The sequence below is a fragment of the Rana temporaria genome, chromosome 8 (assembly GCF_905171775.1).
Source record: "Rana temporaria chromosome 8, aRanTem1.1, whole genome shotgun sequence".
In the NCBI taxonomy this organism is placed as follows: domain Eukaryota; kingdom Metazoa; phylum Chordata; class Amphibia; order Anura; family Ranidae; genus Rana; species Rana temporaria.
This window is the reverse complement of record NC_053496.1, coordinates 74,682,076-74,694,699: the sequence shown is the minus strand read 5'-3', so window position 1 is coordinate 74,694,699 and position 12,624 is coordinate 74,682,076.

Here is a 12,624-nt window from a genome sequence, read left to right as displayed (position 1 = left end):
GGGAGAAATGCTTGTTTACATCAGCATTTTCCCTTCTTCCTCACCGTGACACGATCACGGGTATGCCCGTGGACATCGAGTCCGCGGGACCTGCGGTCGGAGTCACAGAGCTTGCGCGTCCACAATGTCGCTTCTTAAAGGGGACGTGTATATACGTCCTTTTGCCTGCCCGTGCCATTCTGCCAATGTATATCTGTGTGCGGCGGTCGGCATGTGGTTAATGAACAATCACAATGAGCCTTTGGCCTCCCATTTTTTTATTAACCACTTTCCCGATCTCTGCAGCCGTGTATCGGGACAATGTCTCCCTGCCTGTGATTAGCGCAGCGCAGTGTCGACTTCCTGGCGGGCTCTGCACGTAGGCTGAGCGAACACGCCAGAGCTCATCCTTAGTCAGAAATGCTAGGGGCTGTTTTTCAAAGTGATTTTTCAGCACAATAAAGCATGGAGACATGGACAGTGAGTATGTTTTATAAATTAATTAAATGGTATTTTTTTTTTTTTGGTATTTTAGGTTAGTATAGTTCCACCTAAAGCACATGTGTTTGTCTATTATTGTGACTAAAGCAGGCCATAGATTATGCAATTTTTTTCCCTTTCACCACGGGTGGAAGGAACAAAAATTGTGTTATTCTCTCATCAACACAGTCAGTGTTGATGGGGAAACCCTCCCGCAGTTCTATTGTGTTCTGCTGGCAGGGAGCATGGGGAACCTTTCCCACCGGTAGAATGCAATGACCACTGCCGTTGGCTATAGCCATCAACACTGATCACATAAAAAAAATCCAACAGACTGGTTGTACTGAATTAGACTACAGTTATTCTTTGAGGAAAATAGGCACATGTGTAGGACATCAATGGATGGAGGGCAACACAGAAACAGGTATAATTTGAGGCTAATAGAGGCTTGGTGGGGATGGACTAAGTCCAGAGTGCCCATACCACAGATTTTTTATCTTCCTACCATGTTCAGCTACAAAGCCACACGGCGGTCTTGGCTGCTGGAATGCTGTGAACTGCACAGTGTAGTGTCATTAGTTGCCAGTGACACATGCCAGGTCCCAATTTGCCGCCAGGATGGAGATTCTATGGCCCACAGAATGTAAAAACAAGGGACAGGGATACAGTCCTCTGCCAGCCTCCCTGCCATTGGCATATTTGGCTAATGACATGTAGCCCCAGTCCACAGTGCATACAGGGAGGAGCCATTGCAGTTTTGTGGAGTCTGACACAGCTGTAGGAGGAGACTGCCACTGTAGAGCTGTGTACAGTACACACTGCACAGGTGTTGAGACTGCCTTCTGCCCAATAGGAGCACTGGGGAATAGGATTGTGGGAGGTGTAGTTCTTTGCAGACTGAGGTGGCTTGATAGGCTGAAAGGAGAACATTTCAGACCCCACAAGGCACTGGGGCTCAGAGGAGTGGTTGTTTCCTGTTGCTTTTCCCAAGCTGCGAAGGAGAAATGTGGAGGTTGTTTAGAGGGACTGAATGCACATCAGCCTGCTAGCCAGATGGCTCACCACGGCTCCTGAGAGGAATAGAGGAGCAGTGACAGAAATTCAGAGAGTGCCATGGATGCTGATGGAGCCAGCTGCTTGATGGAGGGAAAGGATGCTGTGGACACTGACTGACTGCGATGTCAACAGTAAATAGAAGGCGATCACATCACCTGCTAATACAGGATTTGGTGAGAAGCCGCTGGCCAAAACCCCACTACCATTTGACAAAAGAGGGAAAGTATTGTCTGCAAGTATCACAGAGCCAGTGCCATTATTAGTGCTTAAAGGGAGCAGAGCCAATGCCGCTATCATGCTTAAAGGGACATTATCCTGAGCACTCCAACATACCAGTTGGGCCCCAATGAGCTGGCCAGCAGAAGAGAGAGAGAGAGAGAGTATTTTACAGACTGTGAAGCTGTTAAGGTAGCATAGCTCTCCTTAATTTGTACTGCCAGTGGACCTGAGAAACAGTGGCTCCTTTGGGGGTGAGTGCTACAGATGTCAGCCAGCATTCCCAACTCATTTGTTTACACTCAGCTGTCAACAAGGGAGCCCTGAGTGGGAAGCAGTCACATTCATGACAACTTCTGTTCTGCTCTTTACTGCACAACAGGCCCATTATGAGCACTGGCCTGTCTAGATTTCCCCCCTTGCCATTATGCCCTTAACCCTTTCACTGCCACACTTGACTTTATTTGAATATTTTCTAATTGTCGTTATTCATATTCAACTTAAATCTGCTTTGTTAAAAAGAAAAACTTTGGCATGATAAGTGACTAAAGTTGAAGGGGAAGATCCTCCAAAAAATATCGCCGGCGTATCTATTGATACGCCGCGTAATTTCAAATTTTGCGCGTCGTATCTTTCCTTTTGTATCCACCAAACAAGATACGACGGCATCTGTGTTAGATCCGAAAGGGGTACGCCTTAGTACGCCGTCGGATCTAAGATGCAATTTTCCGGCGGCCGCTGGGTGGCGTTCACGTCGTAATCCAGGTTGAGTATGCAAATTAGCTATTTCCGACGATCCACGAACGTACGAGCGGCCGTCGCATTCTTTTACGTCATTTCCGTTCGGCTTTTTCCAGCGTATAGTTAAAGCTGCTATCTGGTGACGTACTCAATGTTGAGTATGGTCGTCATTCCTGCATATAATTTTGAAAATTTTACATTGTTTGCGTAAGTCGTCCGTGAATGGGGCTGGACGCCATTTACGCTCACATCGAAAAACAATGACGTCCTTGCAACGTCATTTGGAGCAATGCACCCTGGGAGTTTTGACGGACGGGGCATGCGCAGTTCGTTCGGCGAGGGGACGCGCTTCATTTAAATGAAACACGCCCCCTACTCGCCGCATTTGAATTCCGCGCCCTTACGCCGTGAGAGATACACTACGCCGCTGTAACTTACGGCGCAAATTCTTTCAGGATTTAAAGATTTGCAAAGTAAGTTACAGCAGCGTAGCGTATCTCACATACGCTGCGCCCACGCAATTGTATGTGGATCTGCCCCGAAATGTTTAATAATATCTGATCTCATTTTGCCTTATGCAATGTAGTATTTGGGAGGGTGCTTAGAAATAGTTTTCAAGACATTTGTATTAGCATTTTTCACTAGTTGTAACACTTTATTTAAAAACGACATACCAATTTTTGAAATGTAGAATTTTCTGTTGCCCTGGGAATAAATAAATAACTTGCTTATATTGCTTATTGCTATTTATTAGTAAATAAAAAAAAATGTAAACGCTAGACTCAACATGGTTGTGGGGGGGTGGTCTTGCAAATGTATATGTCAAGCAGTGACGGTGGGTATCTGGCTCTTGGGGGATTGTGTGAACACAATGATGTGCCAATGATGCAGCACTGTTTCTTTGCCAGGGTTCTGTTCTAATTGTGACTAGGGCACTTGATTAAAACTACAGGGGAAACCAAAGTGTACATACTGTAGCTGTCATTTTTTCACCTGGTTTGCCAGAAAGAGAAAAGACAAGAAAGGGAAGAGATGCTTGGGGAGAACCTGGCAGCTGGATTTTTTTTTAAATACTGTATTTCCCGATGCAGTTGGAGCAATGACTAAATAGCAATGTCAGAAATAAAATAAAAAAAAAACAAAAGAAGAAAAAGGATAAAAAAAATCCACACTATACATAAAGCTAATAATAACCAAAACCAATTACATTTTTACATTTTAACAGGTTAGGAAGTGAAGCTAGTAATAATTGTACAGATGGAATAGGACTCCACATTAATAGAATAGCAAACTGGGAGAATGGGGACCCCTAAAGTAGCTGCAGTAGATGGTTGAACCTGGAAATTCAAGCACAGAGATTTCAGTAATAAGAAATATAAGGATCTTGCCCATGTTTCAGTTTGTCAGACATCATTTAAAACTATAATAATTTTTGGTGACCAGTTATTATACTCAATATTTCAAGTTATTGACAATTTATTTGATATGTTTTCAAAAGTTACCGATAACTTCTTTATGTTTGACAATTTAAATCTACCCAAAACAGTCTGGCCCGAAATCTGACCAATACTTAGGGCTGCTGCAAGACTGAGGCCTCGTACACACGACCGAGGAACTCGTGGTAAATGAAACAACCTTTTTTTTCTCGACGAGTTCCTTGTTAGGCTTGTCGAGAATCTTGACAAGCTTTCTTTGCGTACACACTGTCAAGACAAGATCTCCTCGTTCTCCAAACGCGGTGACATACAACACGTTCGACGGCACTATAAAGGGGAAGTTCGATTCCACTGGCGCCACCCTTGGGGCTGCTTTTGCTAATCTCATCTTACTGCGTGTTAAGTAAAAGTTTGGTGAGAGACGATTCGTGCTTTTCAGTCTGTTCCAGCGTGACGAATTTGCTATCTCCATTACAAACCCTACTTTTACCAAAGCCACGCTCCCATCTCATACTTTATTCTGAGCATGTGTGGGTTTCTAAGCATACACACGAATGTGTTTCTCGTCGTAAACCAGCCCGACGAGAAACACAACAAGGAAATTGAGACTCCCGACGAGGAAAAAGAGAACTGGTTCTCTTTTTTTCTCGTCGAGTTCCACGACAGTTTTCTCGACGAAAAACATACACACGACCGTTTTCTTCGCCAAAAAAGCTCTGCCACCAAGTTTCTTGATGGATTCTGCAGAGGAAAACGGTTGTGTGTACGAGGCCTCAGCCCTTTCCACAATCTCTCATTGTTCATGGTTTTCCACATACTCCTTTTCATCGAAAACCTGGGAATGTGCACAGAGCATGCACAGTAAATGCTCACAAACTAATAGTCCAAAAACTTCTGAAATCCAACTGTTTAACCTTACTGATTGTGTTTTATGTATTGCTGGCTGATAAGAACATGTTTTTGTCTTTGAGAGCTACATGCCAAAAACAACTTGGAAACACATTAGCAAAGGGCCAATATTTAAAAGCACTATGGGATTGTATTTGTAAAATATTCTTTGGCGTGTGACCTATTACATCATGTGAACTGGCTTAGATCATCAGACATTTTTAACAATTAATTTATAAAATAACTGGAAAGCCAAATGAAATGTGAATGCATTTAAACTAACATGCTCAATACCCTAGGATAAACAAATTTTTATTGAGAATCTAAACTTTATAGCCAGAAGGTCATGTAGCTGCATCTGTAGTGGAGGGAAACATGGAGCCTGGGTTCACACCAAAAATGAATACATTTTACTGCTATGGGTAGAGCTTCTCTCAAACGAATGACTTCATATTCTACCCAGCCTTCCAGGACTACTGCATTAGTCCAGGCTTATAAAAAAAAAGATTTGTGTGGAAGCCTTTGGTAAGAGATTATAAACAGCCACTGAATAGTTTCCTTGAAATGTACTGATAAACTCACCCATCTGTTTTTACATTATCAATATGTATTTAACGCAAATTTTCTTCAGCAAGGTATAAACAGTCTTATAACCCATTATGCCTTAAGACCCCTTTTACATGGGCATTCTGTTTTCTTCATCTGTACAGTGATGTTTTTTGTTAGAAAATCAGATAAATAACATGTAGCACCCTGATGTTTAGGCAGGGTTGCTATTAAATGTATTTGCCAAGTGATAGTTGCCTTGGCCAATTGTTAGGATTTCAATTGATTTGATTTCACCCTAATTCTGGAATTGCTGCACTTCTCTCTTCTGTCACTAGATAGATGGGTGCCTAGTGACATTAGATAAAATGAGGGCATTGCAAGGACAGATTAGGAATGAATGGGGGGGGGGTCTCAGCCAATAGGCAGGGATTTTCTTGAGTCCCTTGGCCTGCTGGGAGAACCTATTTATTTGGGTGGAGTCAGCTGATCGGGGTTCTGTGCCACCTGGACGGCTGTCTGGGTGGATATGTGTCGTATTGCCCTGGGCTGCTAAGCCAGAAACCCAAGGCCTATCCCAGGGAAATCTGGCTGCTAGGCTGTCTGAGAGCCTATCCAGAAGTAGTGCAGAGTTGGGACTGCGGGCTTGTAGTCCAACCAGAAGTAACAGTTCCGCCGGCCAGGGAACCATTCATGGTCGGAGGTAGAGAGGAAGCTGTCACCACAAAGGGACCATCCACCTTGCTATCGGAGACCAATTGTGAGTAAGCTGAGGCCAGTACCAGAGCAGACTTCTCACCAACCGGGGACGGTGAAGAAGTGGGAAAGCATCAGCAAGTGCCAAGTCAGGGACCCAGCGGGACAGCAGAGGTGACTCTTGTGGAGTGCCAAGCCAGGGACCTAATTTGTCAGCAAGGATGAAGCTTGAGGAGTATCTGTAAGTGCCAAGCCAGGGACCCAGCAGTGAAGCAAGAGTAAAGCTTGAGGAAGATACAGAGTGCTACAGTAAAAGAGCTCACAGGATCCAGTGGCTAGTGGATCTGAAGTCTAGTGAGAGAGACTGGAGCTTATTGAGTGAAGACCCACCAAGAGAACTGTTCTTGTTGCATACCGTTCCCGGTAAGATTGTTGCCATAGGAGACAGCAGTCCTACCTATACAGAAGTGGTGTCTGGCTGGAGGCCTTCACCTGTATATCTGTCTACTTATAGAAGTCTTAGGGTCTGCCAATTAACATTGCATCTGCCTAAGGGTGTCCTGGCCATAACCCTCTCTCCCACAGTTCTGTTTAAGAGACAATAAATCTCTTTACATTCAAAAAGTGTCTGGCACTCACCTGTTCATCTGGCATTACACCCACCATGCCTTGTAACTGTTATGTACTGAAGCGTACCTGGTAGTAGAGCCTGACTTTGTAGGAGGAGACCTCTCTTACAGCCCTGGTTCAGGAGCCACTGGAGTGGGGACAGTGGGCTCGAGGACGCAGTGAGGTATGAGTGCCTGGAACGGTTGGGACTGGAGGCAACAGAGCGGCTGTAGGTCAGCGACCTGAAGAGCTGGTGGGTGCAGGATCAGTAGCTAGCTGGAGCAGGGTGAGACAAGCCAGGTCAGATACAGGAACAACACAGAGCCAAAAGCAGCAGGCAGTAGCAGAGTCAGACAAGTCGGGTCGGAGCTGGGTAATCAGGTAGGTAGGTTAATACAGCAGGCTGAAGCATGGTCAGATAACCGGACAAGGTTTGGCAGCAGGTAACAACAGGAGGTTTAGCAGGGTCAAGGCAAGCCGGAGGTCAGGGCTGGAGATAGCGGGTAGTCAGACAGAGCCGGGTTAGATACAGGTAATCAGCAGACAGATACACAGGTTACTGGTACAGAGCTGCAGATCAAACAGCAATGCACCTTTGCAGCTTCTGTGCTTTTAAAGGCACATTGGCGCCAAGTAGCGCTAACGTGCCCGCAGGCCAGCACGCCGGTGCCATTGTCTATTCTCCATAGGAATACGTGTGCGCATGCGCACATGCAAAAGCCTACATTTGCTACCAGCAGATATTTAACAGTAACCCACTCTACACTAAAGGATGTCAGCTGTCCTTAACTATGGAGGTCCCCATTGGGCTTCAGGGGCCCTTGGGACTTTGCTACAAACAGATCCGGACTTTAGTTTTTACATCCATAGGGGGTTATTTACAAAAGGGAAATCCACTTTGCACTACAAGTGCAAACTACAAGTGCAAGTCACTGTAAATCCAAGGGGTAGATCTGAAATGAGGGGAAGCTGTGCAGATTTTATCATCCAATCATGTGCAAGCTAAAATGCTGTTTTTTATTTTCCTTGCATTTCCCCCTTGGATCTACAGCGACTGCACTTTCAAGTGCACCTTTAGTAAATAACCCCCATTGTGTACATTTTTACATCTGTTTTCTAACAAATTTCAAATTTTTGGAACTATTAGAATTCAAATTAGTCGAAAATTGATCGACCAATACTAATTCTTTTTGAAAAATAGATATTTGCTAAAGGCTGGTGCTTCCTTAACAACCGATTACTCATCAGCTGTCAGCGGGTTGTCCCGCTGACAACTGAATGTAAACAAAATAATTACCGACAATGAAAATTAAAAAAAAAAACTGTGTGGGGGTCCCCCCCATCCATACAAGGCGAAACCCTACACAAAAACTGAAAAAACGAATGGCATCTGGACCCCACAAAATCCATACCAAACCCTTGTACGAGCATGCAGCCCAGTAGGCCAGGGAAGGGGGATATCGATTTCCCCCCTTCCGAACCATACTAGGCCACATGCTTTCAACATAAGAGGTGCTTTGGGGTGCCCCCCAAAGCACCTTGTCCCCATGTTGATGGGGATAAGAGCCTCTTACCCACAACCCTGCCCATGGTTGTGGAGGTCTGCGGGTAGGAGGCCAGATCCCGCCCAGATCCCGACCACCCCCTATGTAAATGAGTATGGGGTAGTGTAAAAAAACACAGAAGGCAGTTTTTGACAAGTCCTTTATTAAAAAATATGTTTTTAACAAGGGGGCCCTCAGATCCCGGCCCCTTCCCCATGGGAATGAGTAGGGGTACATAGTACCCCTACTCATTCTCCAGAAAAGTGTCAAAAGTAAGTAAAAACACAAGACAAGACCTTTTCTTTCAGAATTTTTAATTACCGGTAATGGTTTTGTTTACATTCAGCTGTCAGCAGGGAACCCCGCTGACAGCTGATGAGTCATCGGTTGTTTAGGACGTGGCAGCTGGCTTGCCGTCCCGCTCCATAGCAACCAGCTATTCTTCAAATAGAATTTGGATCGGTCGATCAATTTTCAACCAATTTGAATTCTAATTGTTCCAAAAATGTAAAAACGGATGTACACAATGGATGTAAAACGAAAGTCTGGATCAGTTTTTATCTGATTTTCTAATAAAAAAAACATGACTGAACGGATAAAGAATATAGAACACCCATGTGAAAGAGACCTAATACAATACCTAATGCATTTTTGAATCACACATTTGAATTCCTTTTTAAATTTAGGCTAAATTTAGGGCTTATTACATTTACATTTATATGGTTATATTCTTGATTGTAACTGACATAGCAGAAATGTTGTTTGGAGGAATGTTTCATAGACAGATACCTTCTGTCTTCACAATTTTTGCTTAATTTAGTGTTTAAACTGGCTTCTGAGCAGTCAAGATAAGGCAATGACCTACTGGTAAAAAGACAGGTGAGCAGGACAGAAAGTATAATGTTGTATTGTTTCCAATGCCTTTGAATAAACATTTACATTTTTATCGGGTCACTACTATACAGATAACAGCAAAGGATACTATGCTAAAGGTAAGCTCAAGTGGATACTTTTACATTTTTCACACAACTTATGTCATCCTCCCAAATCAAGAAAGCTTCTGATTATATACAGTTTATTGTGAACTTGAATGGAAAATGTGAAGATTTTGTGTGTGTGTTGTTGCTTGCCCAGGTGGGTGCTCATCTCCCACTGGTACATCCATTGATTCCTATGGGCTTAAAGAATGTTTTCCTTGTTTTAAGGGATTGTTCAGGAAAAACATTTTCCACTTGTAAGTTTTTCTCCTGTATATGATATATGGGTTATGTAGAAGGGTCTGTGTATTCACCAGCAACTTCTCTGTACTACCTGATTATTGTTGTTATATACTACCAGGTGGTGGTATAACCCTTATTTGTGAAATATTTGAATTGCAGATACCTGTATGATCCCAAAAACTTAAAGAATTTAAAAAAGATTTACTGTGTTGTAGGGAAGATCCATAAATGTTAATTGTGCCTAAGCAGTACCCTACAAGTTTTGCTTTTTTGTCTTACATTCCTCCTGAAAAATTGCTGTACACTTAATGTGGCTGGCACTTAGATGTCTACAGTCTCATAGCTCTGTACCTGTTGTGTATGAGGCACTTTTGCCTGCAATTGATTGGCTCACAAGATTTTGAGTATTATTTGACAATGTCACTACTGTGCTGCTTGCTGGAGATGCATTTGTACTTGAGGACCTGCAGTGCAAGTATATCCCTGCTTTATCCATTCTATGGAGCTATGCTTCACACATGATACTTACATATCTTGCATCTTCTTGAGTATTACCCACCAGTAATCAGGGGACACCACTGACTGGAGAAAGAGAAGCACTGCCTTTTTCAAAATTATATCCATTGCTTATTTTCAGCGGGAACTCGGGGGAACGCAGTTTCGGCACCTCCTGGACTGACTGTATGTAATAGCAGGGGGTGCTGGGGTGTGCTGCAGGGTATTGATGCTCACTGCTGGGGATCTATTTTTGCAGGGGGGGTCTATTGTTTCTGGTGGGGGACCTATTGTTGCTGGGTGGTCTTATGTCGCTGGGGGGTCAGTTGTTGCTGAAAGAGATCTACTGTTTGGGGAGAGGTCTATTGTTGATGGCAGCCAGAGAGACTATTATTGCTGGCTTTTCGGAAATCTGTTGATGCTGCCAGGAGTCTATTGTTGCTGGCGGGGCAATTTTGTTGTGGGTGGTCCATTGTTGTAAGAGGGAATCTATTGTTGCTGGCTGCAGAGGATATGTTTTACTTCTTTTCTTTATATCATTACCAAATTCCATACAAATTACTTAGCACCACAAAATGATACTTGGTTCTATATTGTCTAAGAGAGGTGGGTAGGGGCGGAGAAAAGGAGCGACTCGGAAAGGGGGAGTTCCTGCACCTATTGTCTGAGAAATTATATTTACAGACAAAGCGCAGGTTAAGACACAGCAAGTCATATGCAATACTGCTGACTAGTGTTTTGCCCTATACCTGCATTTTGGGCACAGCTTCTTCAGTTCAAGTCCTCTTTAAAGGATGTATTTCTTAGCACAAATGTTTACTTATTATTGCAGTATTTACCCTAAAGCTATTTTTATGTAGATTAGAATATTCATTGCAATAAGAGCGTAAAGGGGTTGTAAAGGTTTGTTTTTTATTTTCTAAATTGGTTCCTTTAAGCTAGTGCATTGTTGGTTCACTTACCTTTTCCTTCGATTTCCCTTCTAAATGTTTTTTTTCTTTGTCTGAATTTCTCACTTCCTGTTTCTCCTCAGTAAGCTTGCCCCCATCATCCTTAGCAGCGGTTAGTCATCCAAAACAGCTTACTGAACAGCTTACTGAGGAGGAACAGGAAGTGAGAAATTCAGACAAAGAAAACATAGAAAAACCTTATTAGAAAATAAAAACAAACCTTTACAACCCCTTTAAAGTGGCAAGTAGCAGAGTCCACGGCCCCAGAAGGAAGAGGGCTTGAAGATATACGCCGGGGACAGCGGTGACATTTCAGGCTTCTTTTACAGGTAAGTGGCACATAATGAGCTAGTATGCCATGCATACTAGCCCATTATGCTTTTACTTTTCAGGGAACCCATCAGGGTTTACTTACTCTTTAATTTCTTAGCAACTGATGGCATAACATATCAGCCTCAGATTGAATGCATTGTTTTCAACGGGCCTGCGTTCTCATAGGCTTGCATTGTGGGAAGAAAAAGAAAAGCACAACTATAGTTTAGCAAATGGGAAGCATAAACCAATGGTAGTCGGAGTGCAGGTGGACTGAGCTGGAGACCAATCCTTATCTCATTCCTGGTGCTTATCAAACTCGATTTATCAGGTACCATGGATAGACATATAGGAACCGCAATAGTGTAAAACCAATGATGCGTTTTTTTTAAAAAAGTCAAAAACACACTTACATTTAAACAGTGTTATAGAGCATGTCAAATTGGCGCTCCGGCCGGAAGCTGTCCAATATAACCCGTCCAAAATGGTAAAGAAGTCGTGCAAGTAGCGGGGGGTGATCCGGTGCAGCACTCGTTCCGCCCTTAGGATCGAGTTTGATAAGCACCAGGAATGAGATAAGGATTGGTCTCCAGCTCAGTCCACCTGCACTCCGACTACCATTGGTTTATCCTTGACATGCTTTCTGGGGTCTTCTTTTAGCTAAGAGACCGCCGGATATCCGGTAAGAGGCTTAATTTGCTTTCGGTGGTGGATCACTGTTTCTGGATAGTCACCTTAAAACCTTGGATTTTTATTTATGGACGGATTGGTTTTCTTTTTTTCACTACACGGGTGAAATAGGAACTTTGCCGTTCCCTTAAGGACTTAATTTTTTCTTTTCATTCCCTTTTCCTCACTTATGGACATTGATTTGTATCATGTGGTTTGGGATTTTACTTTGTATTAATATATTTAGCGCATCTTGTTTTTTTCCTATGTTATCACTGTTCCACTATACACAGTAAGGTGCAGCTTTATTTGTTCACATCAGTATTTCTTTAGGAGTACCTTTGTATTATATTTGTATTTAATTAGCGCAGTTGCTTCCCAATTCTTTTTCCAAATGGGAAGCATAGCCAGCACTTTAAAAATAGCAATTATGGCTGTCCCTGGGTACATATTTCATTGTAAATGTTCATATTAACAAGGTTTTCAAGGCATTTACACACACTAATTGATTTTTTTTGGACGAAGCTGGTGTCTTTACATACTGTATTTATTTTAAAAATTGAAAAGAATATGCATTCCCTTTAAAACTATTTATATATTTATTTATTTATTGTAATAATGTAAAATTGTCCCTAAATGCTGTTAATGCTTTAAAGGTTGTCTGTGCAACATTGATAATCCAGCTTAGGGTGAAAGCCAGCGCAATTTAGAATCAACCTGCTTACTGATGCCATTAAGGAGCCAAGTGAGCCTAACTGCTTCTGCTGTATTTGTTGTAATAGAAAAT